At 51.4% G+C, this 18,360-nt stretch overlaps 1 non-coding gene across 1 annotated transcript; it reads right to left on the bottom strand.

The window, feature by feature from the left end:
- Nucleotides 1-7,179: 7,179 nt before the first annotated feature.
- Nucleotides 7,180-7,251, bottom strand: TRNAA-UGC (transfer RNA alanine (anticodon UGC)). The gene has a single exon. It is a non-coding gene; the product is annotated as a tRNA-Ala (tRNA).
- Between the last annotated feature and the right edge of the window lie 11,109 nt (nucleotides 7,252-18,360).

Here is an 18,360-nt window from a genome sequence, read left to right as displayed (position 1 = left end):
CTAATTTATTATAATTGGCAATTGATTTCAAATCCCATGTTGTGTTTTCTTTTCTTTAACCCTGTTTTCTATTGAGCGGCTTTAGATCCCAGTTATTCCTTCAATCATATTTTCTGTTTTTGCTTTGGCCTATAAAAATAAATTCCAAGCTTAGGAAATGAAGTTGCTGCTAAATGGGTCTCAAATTCTGGTCTTTGAGATTGAAAATATAGACTTCTTGTGCATTCTATACGCACGGGCTGCACCGCACAACAAATTCAAATGTATGTCCTGCTTGAAATTATATAGAAAGGAACATGTGATGCACTTAGGAATGCGAACCAGTTTTGGAATTTTGTGTCAGATTTTTCTCGGCTGAAAAGGCTGATGCTGTTTCTTAGCTATTGCAACTGTCGAGGTGCTTGCGTTTCGTCACTTTTTAAAGATCGCAGCGTTCACAAGTGAGGTGGAATTTTGCTTTATGTTGTGTTGCGAAAAGGTTGTATAGATAAATGAGATAATTGCAATCTCAATGTAGCCGAACCTCCGCCAATGCGCCAAACCATGTCTTTAGGCGGCCAACAGCTTCAGAAGGTAGCAAAGTAGGCCCAAACTTGATGCCAACGGCTAGGCTGTTCCAGAATAAACAAGCCAACTGCACTCACTCTTTCTCTTCTCTCCAGTTTCTACTCCTCCTGTAGTAGCAATGTTCTCAGTTCATGAAAAAGCGCGACTCAGGTCTCGCCTCTACTATCAGCCATTGCAGCTAGGTATGAAATAGTGGGCAACACAACTCTGACCAGTTGTGTCAGCTTGAATTTGTTTCTCTTTACCAACAAGATTTCCTTTGCAATTTCACACAGGGGTTTTGCAGGCGATATCTCTAGAGGCTCATCGTTATTCCTCAAACTACGAAATGAAGCGAGCTCCCTCACAGGCACTTTTTTCTCTGGTTCAAATTCCTCTACTTCTCATTTTACACATATCCACCCAGCTCCTTTTCACTGCCTGTTACTGAAACTTGTTATGCTTTTGATGTACATATTTCTATTGTTCAGCTCCTTTTAGATCCTTCTGATGGTCCAAACTAGCTATTTACTCCAGATTCGTTTCGAAGCTGAACTCTTTAAATGCAACGCATGCGTCAGCTAAGGATAGGTGTCGTTCTGCTGCTAATTACTTGTTCACGACCATTGAGACAGCTTCACATTCATCCTCCGTTCTCTCTGTTGGAAAGACCACCCAATATACTGTGGTGTACGCCAGAAATTGCCGCCATTGGAGTGGTGGTGTGCAGTTCTGGTCTCACAGAAAATGGTCTCGACTTAGCGTGCCACGCTCAGCCGAATTCCAGATATCAACAGGCAAAAGGGTGGGGAGGATGGCCGTTTGTGTATAGTAAGCTGTGTCGGTAAAGTCACAGACGGGACCAATTCCGCAATGATGTGGCGTTTATTCCTGCTCGTTTTGTACCGGCAAGTGGAAAGGGTACAGAAGTTCTATGTATGCGCGCCGCAGACATAGAACGCGAGCACGTGTCGCACTGAGCTAATCTAGAACACCGGACTGCGTCGCACACGGCTTACATACATGACACATCTCTCTTTCTCTGAAATGACAAACAGAAACCACTCGTTTCACAACAGTGTTCACATGAAAAGAAAAGTTCACAGAGCTCAGACGGTTTCAAGTTCCTTCACGGAACTTGCACAAAGTTGTCGCCATATTCCAAACTCTGCGGTGCTCTTCTTTCGCGCTGGCATCTCGGCACTGGTGTCGGTGTCGAGGCTGCTGTTGTGGTTGCGCTTTGAGCATATGGTTGGACTTGGCAGGATACCTCGTCCTCGCAGATGTCATCCGACATGTCGTCATCACTATGTGTAATGCTGAACGTGTATAAGCTATATGTAAGCTGTCGCCCTGAGGTATTGTCGGTTGCGTCGCAAAACACGAACATCTTCAGTGGCAAACAGGTAGGACCTCGGTTCAGAAATTGCTTTAAGATTCCTGGCTTTTGGTGACCAAGAGTCTCTTCGTACTCTAACAACCTGGCCTTCTTGGAACCGAGGAAGACAACGTCTTGGGTATCGGTACTGTTTATGCTATCTTACCGACTTGCTTAGAACTTCGTTGAAGTCTGAAAGCGGTGCTCGAAGTCGCCACCACTGAAGCAACTCTCTAGGTGACTCGCCGTCTTCCAGCGGGCTGCTCCTATAACTGAGCAATCCAAGCCAGAAATCATCATTAATCTCGGACGTGTTTTTCAAAATTCTCTTTACTACCTGCACGCCTTTCTCTGCGAGGCCATTGATCAAGGAAACCGTGGGCTGGACGTGATGTGTTTGAAATCATATTTCTTTGCAAACAATGCAAACTCACCACTTCCAAACTGTGGTCCATTGTCTGTGCAGATTTCAGTCCGCAATCTATACCTTACAATCATTGCGCTGAGTGTTCTCACAACTGTGGCCGTTGTTGTGTCCCGTAAAAATGCTACTTCTGGACAGTTGGATAGCGCATCAAAGACACAAAGGTATGATTTTCCGGCCCACTGAAAAATATCTACACCGACTCGGTACCATGAATGTTCTGGCACTACGCGATCCATGAATGGTTCACTTGTAGAAATGCGTACTTCTGACAGACTGTGCATCTTTTATTGCAGGTTTCAATATCTGCATTAAGGCCAGGCACAACAGCAACATACGCACTCGAGATTTATATTTATTCCAAGGTGCCCTTCCTGAATTCCTTGATGTAGCTCCTGGCGCATGCTTGACGGCATTATGGCCTTGTATCCTTTAAGCAACACACCTCTGACATTACTAGTTCGCTTTCAATGGGCTTTAGCGTTACAAGGACTGGACGATTGCTTTGCAAGCATGGACGACTTGTCTCAAGTAGTCGTTCTTATTAGTTTCTTCTACCAAAAGCTTCAAAGTTGCTTCGCTGACAAGTGATGGAAGAACACTTACAGCGTGAACTTCTACTTCATCGTAGGTGTTTCCGTCGTCTGGGTTTTCGACGGACGCTCGAGACAGCATGTCAGCGACAACTAAACATTTACGTGGAACAAGTTGCCGCTTGTGGTGGTATCTGAGCAAATGAAGCAAAAATCACTGCAATTCATTTGGGCGGCATCTCACCAATCGGCTTTTCCTAGATAACGATTAGGGGTAAATGGTCGGTCCCTAGGACAACATTGCATCCGTGTACAAAATCATGGAACTTTTCGCACCCGAACACGACAGCCATAGCCTCTTGATCTATTTGCGAGTATATTCGCTGTGCTTCGGTTAGCACGCGCGAGGCATAAGAAATAGGTTTTCAACACCCCAAGGCCGCTTGTTCCAGCCAGTGTTTTGCACATCAGGTCGCCCCAGCAGGTGAGGAACGTTTCCATTAGGAGGGTGGATCGCCAGCTGCTGTTCCCGTTTTACGGTCTCCTTTGCTCTACGGCGTTTTTCCTTAAGCCGCAGCTGTGGCTGCGGCTGTTCCTGGGTTCCGGAAGACTCACCGACCACCCAAAACATCAAAAGGTTCTTAGACACTTACTCCATCGTCCATGAGTAAAGCCCAGAGGTTCCTCCGGCGCCGACTGCGACGCAATGCCCACCGCTAGCGGCGCTGAAGCCTCTGGAAGCACATCCACAAAATCTGTAAACGCACTTCAATTAGTGCGAAAGCACTTCTAGCTGCCCTCTCTAGGTCTCAGCGGTGTCTATGTGAAGCCTGGCAGAGTGAAACCGAGAATTGCAAGCACTGCCAAGTAAACAAAAAGAACGGAAGTGTGTGAGACGTGCTGGACAAACCAACGAAGAACGCGGGCAGTGGATACCTCAAACTCGAAACGAAGAGGTAGACGTTAGCCCGAAGCCTAACCAACCAAGCGGCTAGCCCCAAGGAACCAGAAGGCATTGCAGAGGCTCCCACACCTTTGCCAATGTTGCCAACGTCCACAAAGAGACGTTGGCGCCCATTCTAGCCGCTCCACTCCGATTTAAATCAAGTGCAAGCCACAATGGTCCGCAGATTGCAGACACACTCGATCCTTAGCCATTCTAGACTTTCACTCATCATAGACGGTGAATACGACCCTGTCTGCCAAAATTACAACCAAGAGGAAATCGCCTGCCCGCCGCGGGGGCTCAGTGATTAGGGCACTCGGCTGCTGATCCGGAGTACCCGGGTTCGAACCTGACCGCGGCGTCCGCGTTTCGATGGAGGCGAAACGCAAAGGCGCTCTTGTGCTGTGCGATGTCGGTGCACGTTAAAGATCCCCAGGTGGTCGAATCATTCTGGAGCCCTCCACTACAGCACCTCTTCCCTCTTTTATTCTCTTAGTCCCACCTGCAACTGGCTTTCGTTTCATAGGTCCAGGAAGCCACCCCCACATGAGGGCCACACCAGGCCCACCTGTCCTAAATTTCGACACTCTATTGCAATAGTTTCTCTCTCGCGCGCTTGCGCGCGCTGTGGGTAGGCGGTGGCATCCGCCTATACATTAATCAGGTTATGCGCCTTTCCTTTTCTCAAAACAAACGGAAGGTTCGAATTCTGTTGATTTTGAGGAAAGGAGAGGAGCATAACTGGCTTCCTGGGTCAGTGGACACGTCAGTCTAGATCGTGGTGCGTGGCGGTGATAATAATAATAATAATTGGTTTTTGGGGAAAGGAAATGGCGCAGTATCTGTCTCATATAACGATGGACACCTGAACCGCGCCGTAAGGGAAGGGACAAGGAGGGAGTGAAAGAAGAAAGGAAGACTGAGGTGCCGTAGTGGAGGACTCCGGAATAATTTCGACCACCTGGGGATCTTTAACGTGCACTGACATTGCACAGTACACGGGCGCCTTAGCGTTTTTCCTCCATAAAAACCTAGCCGCCGCGGTCGGGTTCGAACCCGGGAACTCCGGATCAGTAGTCGAGCGCCCTAACCACTGAGCCACCGCGGCGGGGCGTGGCGGTGGTGTCCACAGCTGAAAGAAAAACGCTTTGGTGGAGCATTACGTGTTTTGCCATGCTAAACAACAGCCCTTTTTTCATGTTTCGTGCGGTAGGAGTCACAAGCTATTCCTGTTAGTTTGAGCTCAGAGATCCTTATGGTGCCTCTTTAATTGACTCACTTTACATGCTTAGCGTCATGTCTACTTGTTATTGTGATTGTATCTGGTAACTTTGGCATGTGTACATATGTAAATAAATTTTTTTCTAATCAGGAGCGAAGCTACGTAGGAAGCGCGACTGGACATATGCGTTGAGCCGTAAGGCGGCAGAGTGGACGCGGCCGCGTGAGAAGCGCTCGGGCTAGACTCAACTAATTAAAATTATTCCTGCCTTCACCTCAGCGGTTGTCTGCACGCTTCCGTTAGATCATGACAATAAGAAAACTGTTTCACCTTTACAATCCCCATTCTGGCTCTTCCAAGTCCTCTTCCGATTTTGTCCTAGCTGAAGAAGGTTTTCATGATCTTTAAATTATTTCTTTACGCAACATGACTAATAAATACTACTCCCCACACTCTGTTATTCTTAGAACCTGTGCTATGTTCCCCCCGCGGCCTGGTCTCCTGCTTTTTTCTTGCGTTCCTTGTTGTTTAAATTTCTCATCAGGACAATAAACAGCGCTTTTACTCAATTTAAATATTAATGCTTTCATACCACCTTTCGATCAACTCCATGCTTTATACAACTTTCCCTCTTCTTCCTCATTATGACTGGATGTAAGCTCTTAAGATTGTACAGACTTCCCACGAATTACAGTCCCAACAGGCCTTAGTCAGGCGCGACCGAGCGGCGTCCACCACCACTGGGGTCCCAAACTAGGGACCTCCACCTAGTGCTTGTAAGGATCGGTCCACTACGGCCTGATCTATATATACCTCCTGTCCTTTCCTAATAAATGTTTTCACCAACGCCACCTCCAGTTTTTTCCTGCTATAAAACTTGAGCTACGACCTACAGTTCCAGTGCAAGCGCAGGCGAGTTTCTCGTCGAACCACTTTCAACAAACTTGGATTTCCAGGTGGCAAACAATAGCGACAGATGCAGAGTATACAGTAAACTCAACTGCGGTTGATAAAAGCCAGTGAACGCCATTATTGCCAGACATTCAATGTCTGCAGAAATTTCTGCACCAGTCGTGGTCCCGACAATGCGCTCGCTGGCTGGGCATATAATGCTTGAAGACAAATATGAAGAAGATTAACGAAATCTCGAAATCTGTTTGCGTGCAATTCAAACGCCTCTATTCACATTGTGCAACGAGCTGTGATCAGCAGTTCTTGGAAAGGAGCGTTTAGCGTTCTCAACCGCGTCACACTGGCAGGCCTCACCACCATCGCTCCAGCCCTTGCACATTCGGACGCCCAATACATCTTCAGCGACTCCAAAACGGCTCTGTCCAACTTTGCCAGGGGCAGGATTCACGCCCCTGCCTGGCAATTGTTGAACACCCCTACCCAAAATTTACCGCGCAGGGTAGAGCTTCAGTCGGTGCCGGCTCACTCTGGAAACCCTGGAAACGAGGCTACCGATAAATTGGCCCGAGGTCTGATTTGCCGGGCTCAGGACAGTCTCGATACAGGATTCTCGAGGGAGCGGGCGCACACCTTTGCGGAGCTCACGCAAATACCCCGTTTGGACCGTCGGACTTACCCTCCTCCCAACCCCTCTCTTACGCACTCCCAAAAGATCCTCTTCAGACGCCTCCAGACCCGCTCTCTGTTATCCCCTCAGCTTTTATCCAACTATTGCGGCACATCCCCTGCATGCTCCCTATGTGGTGACCCCCACGCCACACTCTCCCATATCCTTTTCGGCTGCCCTGCTGACCCTCCCCCGCGGGGACAGCACGCCATCTCGAGCTGGGAGGACTGGGAGGTCCTGCTTATGTCTGCAGACCCGACATCGCAGCTTGCTGCGGTGACTCGGGCTGCCGACGTCATGTCCCGGCATGACCTACTTGACGCATTGCGGGACCGCGCAGTGGCCCAGGGACCCATCTGGGTCTAAAACTCACTTGCTGAATAAAGTTTTTCTGTCTGTCTTTCCCGTAATTCTAGCAAACTGCCTCATTTCTAGAAAACTGCCCGTATGCCATCGTTGCCCACCGACTACGGAAATTTGCAGCAATAACATTTTAAAAATATTGGTGGAAAATTAAAACTAATTTTAAAATTGAAAAAACATCGTCTTCGTGGAGGAGCCGGGGGTCGAACCCGGGACTTCTCGCATGCAAAGCGAGCGCTCTACCTCTGAGCTACACCCCCGATGAATAGAATTGAATTATAATAGCAATATATGCTTAAAAGCCCGCGTTCGACGGCTCCGCATCGTGGACTTCCTGCCGTTCCTTAGCCCTTTCCGGGGAGTCAACGGAGAACGCTACCACGGGCTACGGCCAGGGGTATATCCAGCGCTTTTGGCAGCCATCTGGGTGGTGTTCCCAACGCCAACAACACCGGCATCACCTCCACGGGCGCTTCGACCTGGAGCTTATACGACGAAGCCAGCGACGCCGCCAGCGACGCCAGCCCAAGCACGTCGAACGCCGCCTCGACTCCGGCTACTGGATCCATACAACGCCGCAGTCGCACCGAACCAACCGTGAGCACGAACGGTGATTACTTACAGCAGAACGTTAGTAGAAGACGCTGTTAGCAGTGTTCCCGGGTCGTGTGCATTTATAGACTTTGTGTGTAGTGTTAGTTTTGTTAGTTTTGTGTGCTAGTGTGTGTGTAACATAGGGTGTATTAAATGTGCGTGTGGGTGGGTACACCTGTCGCCTAGTCCATTCTTTCGGTCCGAGTGTTCTCCGGGGAGATCCGTGACAAAGATGAGTGGCGAATCTGTGCCCGGATTCATTTCCTTTTTCTTTTTGCTTTGCCTCGGATTTTTCCGATCTCTCGACCGCAGAAATAATGAATTTGGCAAAAACGTTAGAACTGGCGCTAAATCTAGGGTTAAGCAAGGAAGAAGCGATGTGTCTCTATGAGAAGGAGGCAGAGACGCAGGAAGAGGAGGCAGATGGGCAGAGAGGGGAAAGGGCGCAAGCACGCGCAGACGCTCGCGATGCAGAAGGGCGCGAAGAGAAAAGAGCTCGCGAAGCAGAACAGCGCGAGGCGAAAGGAGCTTGCGAAGCAGAAGTACAAGAGAAAAGAAGGATAGAACGGGAGAAGGAGTTTATTTTGTGGAAACAGGCGAATGTCGAGGGAGGGTATGAGGAGATCACGGACAATGATCAGCGTTCCTTAGCGGGCACAGAATCTCCTAGACTGGCCAGAGTTTGCCCAAGAAAGCTGATGGCTCGTCTCGATGACAAAAAAGATGATCTGAACGCATATCTGCAACGATTCCAGCGGATAGGTTTGGGGCAAGGCTGGGAGCGCAGTGAATGTACCACGGCATTGAGCATGTTTTAGTCGGAGAAGCGCTGAATGTGTTTGAAAGGATGCCTGCTGCTGATTCCATTGACTATGAGAAAGTTAGAAAGGCACTCCTCCAAAAATTCAGGCTTACGGCAGAGGGTTTTCGTGAGAGATTTCTCACCGCGAAACCCGAGGATTCGGAAACCGCTAAGAAGTTTTCCTGCCGGCTGACCAACTATTTTGATAGTTGGCGTGATATGTCAAACACAGAAAAGAGTTTTGAAGAGATGCGTGACAATATATCAAAAAAAACAAAAAAACAATATGGTCACTGAGCAATTTCTAGCTGTTGCAGCTCAAAGCTAGCGCTATTCCTAAAAGAAAGAAAGTTGTGTTCATTGGATGAGTCGGCCGAAATTGCAGACTAAATCCTCGAGGGTCAAGGGCTAAGAAATTTGAGTAAGGCAAAAGAGGAAACCCAAAAGATCCTAGAGACAGATGCGGAAAAACCAAGAGCATATGGCGGTGCATCTAAGGCGCCAGTAAGGTGTTTTCTCAGAGGCACGGTGTGACACCGTGCAGCTGACTGTCGGGCTAGTAGCGCTGCCCAAAAAACACAGGTTTCTTGTCAAGGTTGTAAGAGGAGGGGTCATACTCTGGATGAGTGCCGATACAGAACGCAGGACCAAGCTGAATGCGTTGTCGACTCTCGGTAGAACTTGCCACGCCACCTGAAGTTCCGCAGCTGAAAGGAGAGCAAACGCCGTTGGATAATGAGGTGGTGAGAGGAGCACCCAAGTCGAAAGCAGCAATGCCGGTGGTGGTTGGGCAAATAGGGGACCGTCCTATATTGGCGATTAGAGACAGTGGAGCCAACACAGTTTTCGTTCGGAGAAGCCTGGTAATGGAAGAGGATCTTAAAAGGGAAGCGTCGGCTGTCACTCTTGTAGATAGCACAGTTAGGTACCTTCCCGAAGCCAGGATTCTAGTGTCCACGCTATATTATACTGGGCAGGTAGTGGCAAAATGTGTTGACCAACCCATCTACAATCTCATCTTAGGAAACATTACGGGTGCAAGAAGTGTCGAAGACCCCGATCCCGAGTGGAGGGTGCTCGGCGCTGAAGAACATTGAAGGGAGGAAAGGCCCGCGACAGCTCAGACGGGTGCAGTCAGTTTCCCGTCGGCAGTGGAGACAACTCAAGCGATTGCCCGAGCAACGCAGCGTCCGGTTTCTACTCCTCTTACGATGTGCCTGAGCGCAACGCCGGGCGAAATTGCAGTTAGGCAGAAAGAAGACCCGAGTCTGAAGGCCTGCTTCGAAAGAGTCGAGGAAAAAGTGAAAAGAAAGAGTCCTACGTCATTCGAATATCAATTGATAAATGGTCTTCTGCACAAAGAATGCATATTTAGTTCAGGAAGGCCGGTCCAACAGCTGGTGTTGCCGAAAGATAAGCGAGAGACCGTGCTACGCTTAGGACACGACACCATCCCAAGCAGCTGAAGTAATTGGCCCAACATTGGAGCCGTATTGGCAAAGCCCGGCCCTACAAAAGACCAGGATGGGACCATTCTGTTGCAATACAGGGCGAATGACCTGTGCTGCTTGGGCTTATGGCCAGACACCAGGGTGCTCAAAAAGCGGCGCCTAGGATCACCGAGAGTTCTTTTGGCCGGGTGTTCAGAGTGACGTTAAGCGCCTTGTTCGCTCATGTGACATGTGCCAGCGCACAATTCCGAAGGGAAGAGTGGGTCCCGTACCTCTGCGCAAGATGGCAGCCATCGACCTACTGTTTCAGCGAGTGGCTATTGACATTGTGAGGTCAATCTCTCCAGTATCCGCCAAAGGCAATAGATATGTGCTTACTCTGGTGGACGTAGCCACTCGTTATCCGGACGCTATTCCACTGAGAACTATTGACAGTATCCAAGTGGCGGAAGGTCTTGTGGAAATGTTTTCGCGTTATGAGATAATAATAATATTAATAGTAATAATTGGTTTTTGGGGAAAGGAAATGGCGCAGTATCTGTCTCATAAATCGTTGGAAACCTGAACCGTGCCCTAAGGGAAGGGATAAAGGAAGGGGTGAAAGACCGAAGGAAGAAAGAGGTGCCGTAGTGGAGGACTCCGGAATAGTTTCGACCACCTGGGGATCTTTAACGTGCACTGACATCGCACAGCACACGGGAGCCTGGGCGTTTTTGCTCCATAATAAGACTTGTAGGAAGAGGCCAGTGTATGCGAACACGGCGCGCCTCAAATCCTCTCGGGGTGGCGCTGTGAGCGCGCGAAGCGAGTGGACATACAGCGCATCGTCTCCACCAACTTTTGGTTGGAGCCACGGTTCCTCGGCCGGAACCCCGTCAACATAGCCGCGTCTGTGTTCGCGAAGTCGACAGCTACCTGTGGACACCACTCACACACAGGTGGGGCAACATTTACGCATTTTAGGGCCGATCCTCACTTGCGTTTCGTGGCGACGGCGCTAGGCCTAACGCCTACGCCGACGCTCGGCCGTGAGTGAGTCGCCCACCCGCGTCAAGATGGCTCCCCAAAAAGCACAACGCGGCTACGACCCGGACGCCATGGCCTGGTCCGAGGTTCTTTCAGCTCCAACGCCTGAGAGTCCGGATTCTGCGCCCATCGAAAACCCCAGGCTCTTCAAACTAGTGGAACGCCGCTCCCGCAAGCGGGACGCCGCCTCCAAGAAAGCGGCCGCCACGTTGGCAGGCCGCTCAACACGGCACAGCGCTGCTGCGCGCGCTGCAGCGCTTCATGGAGGGGCCCAGTCTAAGACCGGACCCTCTTGAAAACCAAAGCCACTGCCGCGTCTTCATCCAGAAGACATCGTCATCATCCTGAAGCCCCGGGTGACCGTCGCTCTCAGGGATGTCTACCAACATGGCGAGCTGGGAGCAGCGTTCACGACTACCTGGGCGCCAAGGCCGCAGCATCCCTCAGCCTGCTCCCCACATGGGAGCGAAACCTGATCGTCGCAGGCACCAGAGAGCCGCACGTCGCGGACAAGCTTCTGCGGGATTTTCAACTAACATCACCGAAGGGCCAGCTCTCCATGTACAGCCAGTTGAAACTCACTGGAGACGTGTGCCGCGGCGTCATCACCGTGGCCAAGCACGAGACCAGTGAGTCCCTCCAAAACAAGATCCAGTGGCGTGCTGGAGAGCTTGCCGATATCCGCAAGCTTGGCAAATCCGACGTCGCGTCGCTCACCTTCGTGGGAAAAGTGGTGCCGCGATATGTGCATTACAACTCTGAGGTGACCCTTGTGCGTCCATACAAGAGAACCATTCCGGCCTGCGTGTGGTGCGGCACTGTGGGCCACCGAGCAGACACCTGCCCCTGCCCGGATGAAAAGTGCGGCCTGTGTGGCAAAACGGCGCCGACCGTCGACGGAGTCAAGGCGCAGCATGAATGCAGTCTGTCCTGTGCAGTCTGTGGGCAAGCCCACGCTACCAACTCCCGCGACTGCACGAGAAAATTCCGGCAGCTCAAGGTGCATGGCCCCAAGGCTAAGCGCCAAGAGGTGCCAAAAAACCAGCGACCTGGCAAGCAGCCAAGTCATTCAAAACCTGGTGCCGGTGGCGGAACGCCGCGTGGTGCTCACGGCACCGACCACAAGACATCGTCACCTTTTTCACCGTCGGTGAAACCAGCGCCCGGGAAGAAGACGGCGCCTCCACCGCCCAGCGGCAGACACACTGGCCACTTCCCGGCCCTCAAGACAATTGGCGCTGCCGACGCCCGGGCATCAGCGCCTCAACACCACAAACAGGTGAGCAGCTGGGCTGAGATCGCCTCCTCTTCCTCCCATCCCTCACCCTCGCCCGTAACCGTCTCCGCACTCGACGCGGAATACAAAAAACAGATAGACGTGCTCCGGGCACACAATGAGCTTTTGCTCAACAAAATTCAAAATTTAGAATCAAAATTGGCGTCCGCCGCACCGAGCCCGCAGAACTCGGACGCAATGGAGAGCGACGCGGAGCTCTCGCCTGCCCTCGTGACAGCCATCTCTGCGATGGAGGAGCGCTTAACCTCTAAATTGCGATATATGATCGAGACCGCCATGGACCAGATCTTGACAAAGGTCAAATCTGCCGTCCCCGCGGTCGTCTCAAAACACATCTCGGACAACCCCCGCCTCCTCCATCGGACGGGACTCATTAGGGACGTATCCCGCCCTTCACAATTCACCCGTCTGATTATTGATTCGGACAATGAGGACAACTGCCCCGCTCCTTCCGTCATCACCCCCTTGATGGCGCAAGTAGCTGGCTCTGAGGCAGCCAATCCCTCCTCCTCCCCCCCAAGAATTTTAAATCATGGCGAGACACCTTAATAAAAGGAATTCCGCCATCTCCAATTCGGCCATGTCAACTTCAATAACACAGTGGAACTGTAGAGGCTTTAAGGACCGCACTAAACGGGCCAATTTCCGCCTCTACCTTGAAAATTTCGAGTCCTTACCAGCCGTGGTTGCCCTCCAAGAGCCAGGCCTGGGCGCCACAATTTCAAATTACACGACGTTCCAACAGGATCCCGCGTCTTGTCTTCTTGTCCACAAAGACTACACAGCAAATCTAGTGGATCTCGACCTCCCACTAGAGTACTCTTATGTAATGGTGACCCTCCTACCAGTCCGCCGCAGGGACCCACCGTTGCATATACTCAACGTGTACTGCTCTCCCAAACTAAAGCGAGTGACTTTTGCGGACCTCTTTAGCCGCGCGCTAAATGTAGCGGGCCGCGATCCCCTGCTTATTGTGGGCGACTTTAACGCTCCCAGTCAGCAATGGGGGTATCGCAAGGAGGAGTCACGCGGGCGTAAGCTGGCGGCGCTTGCGTCCACGTTGAGCCTCACCCTCCACACGGACCCTGTCCGTCCAACCCGGCTAGGAAATTCCCTGACACAGGATACATGTCCGGACTTAACCTTCACTCGCAACATACAACACGCAGACTGGCTCAACACCGAGGAGACCCTCGGTAGCGACCACTGCATCATTAACACTACACTACGCACACGCCCCCTCAAGCGTCCCAGAACACAAGCCCATATCCCAGATTGGACGAAATTCAGGCAAAATATTAACTCACTTGATAATACACCCATTTCCGCGCAAGGCTACACAGCACGGTCCCAACAGCTGCTGGCACACCTTTCCTCGCATGAAACACACATCCAGCTCTCAGAGGCGGTCACGGATGTGGATAACCACCTTCTACACCTCTGGGAAGCCCGTCGCAGCCTCGTCCGCCGTTGGCGACGCCAGAAACACAACAGAAAGCTTAAAGCTCGAATTGCCGAGCTTACCCAGAAAGCGGCAGAGTACGCGGCCCAACTCGCCGACTCCAACTGGGTAGATACATGCAACACGGCCGCGCGACAAATGTCCAGCCGAAACACTTGGCGTCTCTTTCGAGCCATACTCGACCCAACCCAAGCACGAACCGAAACACAAAAACATTTGCAGCGAGCCATGCACCATTTTCCTGGCAACACGACTCAACTGGCACAGAAACTTCGGGACCAGTATCTGTGTACAGCCCAAGACCCCCGTGGATCTGCGTACTCTTATACAGGCAGAGAGAACACGGAGCTGGATCAACCTTTCCAGCTCCATGATCTGCGGGCGGCTCTCGCCAAAATGAAACGGGGCACTGCGCCAGGACGGGATAAGGTCACCGTCAAGCTTTTGACGAACCTGCCCGACTTGGCATACCAGTCCCTCCTGGAATACGTCAATGCGATTTGGCGCGGGGACACCTTCCTGCCAGTCGAATGGAAAACGGCTTTGGTGACTTTTATTCCTAAAGCTGGCAAACCAATTGACACAGATAACCTCCGCCCCATCTCTCTCACCTCATGTGTGGGCAAACTAATGGAGACGATGGTGCGGGATCGGTTATCTACATATCTTGAACACAAACAAGTCTTTGCGAGCACCATGTTCGGATTCCGCCCACACAGATCCGCACAGGATGTCCTCCTGCAACTCAATCGGGAAGTCCTTGACCGCCTCGAATGCCCCCATAATGACCGGGTAGTACTCGCCCTGGATCTTAAAGGGGCATTTGACAATGTAACACATGAGATCATACTCACTAACCTAAGTCACACCGACTGTGGCCTCAACACATTCCAATACATAAGCCAATTTTTAATGGATCGTCAATCCTACATTCGAATTCAAGATAGAGACCATGGTCCTTACCTACTCGGCACGCGGGGAACCCCTCAAGGCGCGGTACTTTCCCCGCTGCTCTTTAATCTGGCCATGATGCACCTGCCGGCCCAGCTGAGTGGTGTCACCGGCGTGCAGCACGCACTGTACGCCGATGACATCACTCTGTGGGCCACACAGGGCAGCACAGGAGACATTGAAACCAGCCTGCAAACAGCGGCGACGATAGTAGACCGCTACGCCCGCCGCTGTGGTCTTCAATGTTCCCCTCAAAAATCGGAATTTGTGCACCTCCGCCCCTCACAGAAGTGCACAACTAAAAATATCTCTCTCTCTTGAGAGCGGTCCCTTACGCGAAAGTGATGAGATACGGGCACTCGGACTCTACATCCACAAACACAGGCGGCCAGACACTACATTGGCCAAACTCCGTAAGGTGGGGGACCAGGTGGGCCGCATGGTCCGCCGGGTTTCCAACAAACGCGGAGGGTTACGAAGTAGGCATGCCTTGCGGCTGGCAAACGCCTTCGTAACTAGTCGAATTCTCTATTCGACTCCTTATCTCCACCTACGGAAACAAGAGGAGGACGCCCTTGAGGTCATCCTTCGCAAAATTGTTAAGCGTGCCCTTGACCTCCCCATCACTACTTCAAACAGCTGGCTTATGGCTCTTGGGGTGGTGAACACTTTCCGGGAGCTCCGGGAGGCGCACCTTACAAACCAGTACACGCGCCTGTCGCTAACGGAGTCGGGTCGCCGCCTTCTTGCTCGACTCCATATCCAACACACCCCTCCAATGGAAGACAGGTTTCGCATCCCGGAACTGTGGAGACGTGCCCTCCACGTGCGGCCTCTTCCAGCAAACATGTCACACGAAGACCATAATGGTCGGCGCCTGGCACGAGCGCAAGCGCTAGCCCGATATTATGGCAACAAAACAGGTGTCTACTACGTGGACGCCTCCGGCCCTCACCACGGGGGATGGTACACGGCCGCGGTAGTTCACAACAGCAACACAGTTAACGGCCTAACTTTCAGAGCCCGCAGTGTAACACAAGCAGAAGAGGTCGCGATTGCTCTCGCGGCCTCACATTCCAATTCAAAATACATAATCACCGACTCGCGAGGGGCCTGTCGGAACGTCGAACAAGGCTGCACTCCCTTCCTAGCCTATCGAATATACCAAAATTGCATACGGGATACGGACCCCGCACACCGTTACCTCATATGGGCCCCTGCTCATCAGGGGTTGGCAGGAAACGAGGCAGCAGACGCAGCCGCCCTCGCGCTCTCTCACCGGGCTGTTTTCTCCTCCCCATCCGATCAGGAACCCGATTTTAATCCGGTCTATACATTGAAAGATATTACAACATATTATCAAAATTGTCATAACCTTTACCCTAGTCCATGTAAAGGACTGAAGAAGGCGGATGAGCGGCTCCTTCTCCGCCTTCTCACCAATACATTGCTGTGCCCGGCAGCGCTAAAACATTTTGACCCCTCCTTTAGTGGCAGCTGCCCACACTGTAGTGCAGTGTCCTCCTACACCTATCACATGGTTTGGGCCTGCCCCTCCACCCCGCTATTCCCCCCATCCCCAACCCAACCCGGGAGGACTGGGAGGCGACCCTGCTCGGCTGCCACGACTTACAGGCCCAACAAGCCTTAGTCGGGCGCGCCCGGGCGGCGGCAACCGCCACTGGGGTCCCATACTAGGGACCTCCACCTAGTGCTTGTACGGATCGGTCCCTTACGGGCTGATCCAAATATACCTCCTATTCATCCGTAATAAATGTTTTCACCACCACCACCACCTCCATAATAAAGCAGCCGCCACGGTCGTGTTCGAACCCGGGAACTCCGGATCAGTAGCCGAGCGCCCTACCCACTGAGCCACCGCGGTGGCTGCGTTATGGGTTTCCGAGGGAAGTTTTGAGTGACCGGGGGTAGAACTTCACATCGGAACTAATGAAGGAGGTTAACCGCCTTTTGTCAGTAAGGCAGTTACTGACGACGCCTTACCAACCCATGTGTAATGCGCTTGTATAGCGCTTAAATGGCACCCTCAAAAACATGATCAAGAAAATATGACAGGAGAGAGCTACTGATTGGGATAGGTATCTCCCAGCTCTTTTGTTCGCTTACCGCGAAGTACCGCAAACAAATCTTGGTTTCTCGCCCTTCGAGATGTTGTATGGGAGAACCAATAGAGGTCCACTTGCAATATTCAAGGAGTTGTGGGCTAATAACGAGATTGCATCAGATCTCAAGACAACATACACGTACGTTCTTGAGTTGCGGGACAGGTTGCAGGAAACATGTAGGCTTGCACTTCAAGGCCTGGAAAAGGCGCGTGAACGCCATAAGGAATATTATGAAAAGAAAGCCGTTCACAGGAATCTGAATCCGTGCGACAGGGCTCTCTTCCTGCTACCCACAGATCATAAGTTACTGATGCAGTGAAAAGGCCCGTACCTTGTGACGCGGAAGAAAAAATACATGAATTTTGAATTACTGGTAGATGGCACTAAGAAGGTTTTTCTGTAAATATGTTGAAGTACGAAGAAAGGGGTACCGCACGGTACGCCCCCAAGGTAGCATGTGCGGTAGTGGCCGAGGGGACAGGTGATGCTGCTGAGGGGCCCACGTGCATCGGGATGAAAAATGCAGGAGGAGATGAGGTACTAAGGAAGCCCAATGTGGATGAAGACATAAGATCACTGCTCTACTCCAGATAAAAGGGGAGACGTTTTTGGATGAGCCAGGCAAAACGGAGTTCATGTGTTACAAATTAAACTTGTATACAGGTAGCGCTTACTGAACAGCTCTAGGTATATCTGGGATGTATCTTGTTGTTTTTGCTGTGCTAATGTATCTCTGGAATTTATTTTGTTGTTGCTATTGTTGCTATAATGTGATTATACAAAGGAGTGTGTTGTGGACATCGACATCTTTATTAAGGACTCTGAACGGACAACGGCAGTGGTGTGTTAGTGTTCTGAAAACGCAGTTTGGTGTGCTAAGTTAGTGGCGTGCATTTGGTGTGTGCTGGACATCTGCAGTGTGGTGTGTGCTGGGTCCAGAATCGTCACAGAAGATAGTCGGTTGGCTGAGTGGCTTGAAGAGGAGTATGAAGTGTGCAGTTTTTCATGGAAAAACTCTTGAGAGAGGGAGTCCTTGTCACTGATAATAAGGAGTTCATAATAAAATTATGAAGAAAAGAGGTGCGAAAAAGACGACGTTGATTAACCGAAGAATAAAGAATTCGGTGAGCTGGGAAGAAATGATTGGTGGAGAAGAGAAGAAGACGAAAACTACAAGGCTTACGTGGACTAACGCCAAGGCTATAAAAGGACGAGGAAGAGCGAGGCACGGGGGAGTTGGAAGAACAGAGAAGCGATGGCTCCGGCGGGACAGGGGCGCTTCGGCTGGAATAGAGCGATGCCGGCTACTGCTCCGGTGAGCTCGCGTTCTACGGCTCCGCATCGTGGACTTCCTGCCGTTCCTTAGACCATTCCGGGGAGTCAACGGAGGACGCTACCACCTGCTACGGCCAGGGGTGTCTCCGGCGCTGTTGCCATTCGTCCGGGTGGTGCCCCCAACTCCAACAACACCGGCACCACCTCCACGGGCGCTTCGACCGGGAGCTTATACGACGCAGCCAGCGGAGCTGTCACCGACGCCCGCCCAAGCACGTCGAGCGCCGCCTCGACGCCGGCTACTGGATCCATACAACGCCGCAGCCGCACCGAACCAACAGTGAGCACAAACGCCGACCGCTAACAGTAGAACGCTAGCAGTAAA

This window comes from Amblyomma americanum, chromosome 2 (genome assembly GCF_052857255.1).
Source record: "Amblyomma americanum isolate KBUSLIRL-KWMA chromosome 2, ASM5285725v1, whole genome shotgun sequence".
NCBI classification, from domain to species: domain Eukaryota; kingdom Metazoa; phylum Arthropoda; class Arachnida; order Ixodida; family Ixodidae; genus Amblyomma; species Amblyomma americanum.
Note: the sequence above shows the minus strand (reverse complement) of the source record. Positions and strands in the feature narration are given on the sequence as shown.